This window comes from Vombatus ursinus, unplaced genomic scaffold (genome assembly GCF_900497805.2).
Source record: "Vombatus ursinus unplaced genomic scaffold, bare-nosed wombat genome assembly UNPS02014791.1, whole genome shotgun sequence".
Lineage (NCBI taxonomy): Eukaryota > Metazoa > Chordata > Mammalia > Diprotodontia > Vombatidae > Vombatus > Vombatus ursinus.
The window spans coordinates 68,015,041-68,015,432 of NW_020954569.1; positions in this window are offsets into that span (position 1 = coordinate 68,015,041).

Below are 392 nucleotides of genomic sequence, written 5' to 3' on the forward strand. Positions count from 1 at the left end.
TCACTATGGGCGGGCTGAGGAGGAGGGACGAAGAAGGTACTAAAAGGAGCTGTGGGGGGGGAGGGGCAGAGTTGGCTTTTGTTCCTGCCCGCGCGTGTGCCTTCCTGCCTGGCCTTGCTGTGATGATTATTGAATAAAGTTCAGGTTTTTGCACCCCCCGATCGGCTCATTTCTGGTTGACCCGGGTGATCCCGAAGATGGTGAGTATGACCCTGGTTGCCTGATCAGGTTGAAAGAGTGTGCGCAGTTTGGACTGGCACATGGGGAGAACCTCTGAACCCAAAACACATTCTCCTTAAAACTTGGGCAGATGAACTGCATGGAAGCTCTTCCCTTAAACTTCACAAGTGAGAATCTCTGCTTCAGTTAGGGCTTCATCTTCTTACTTACTC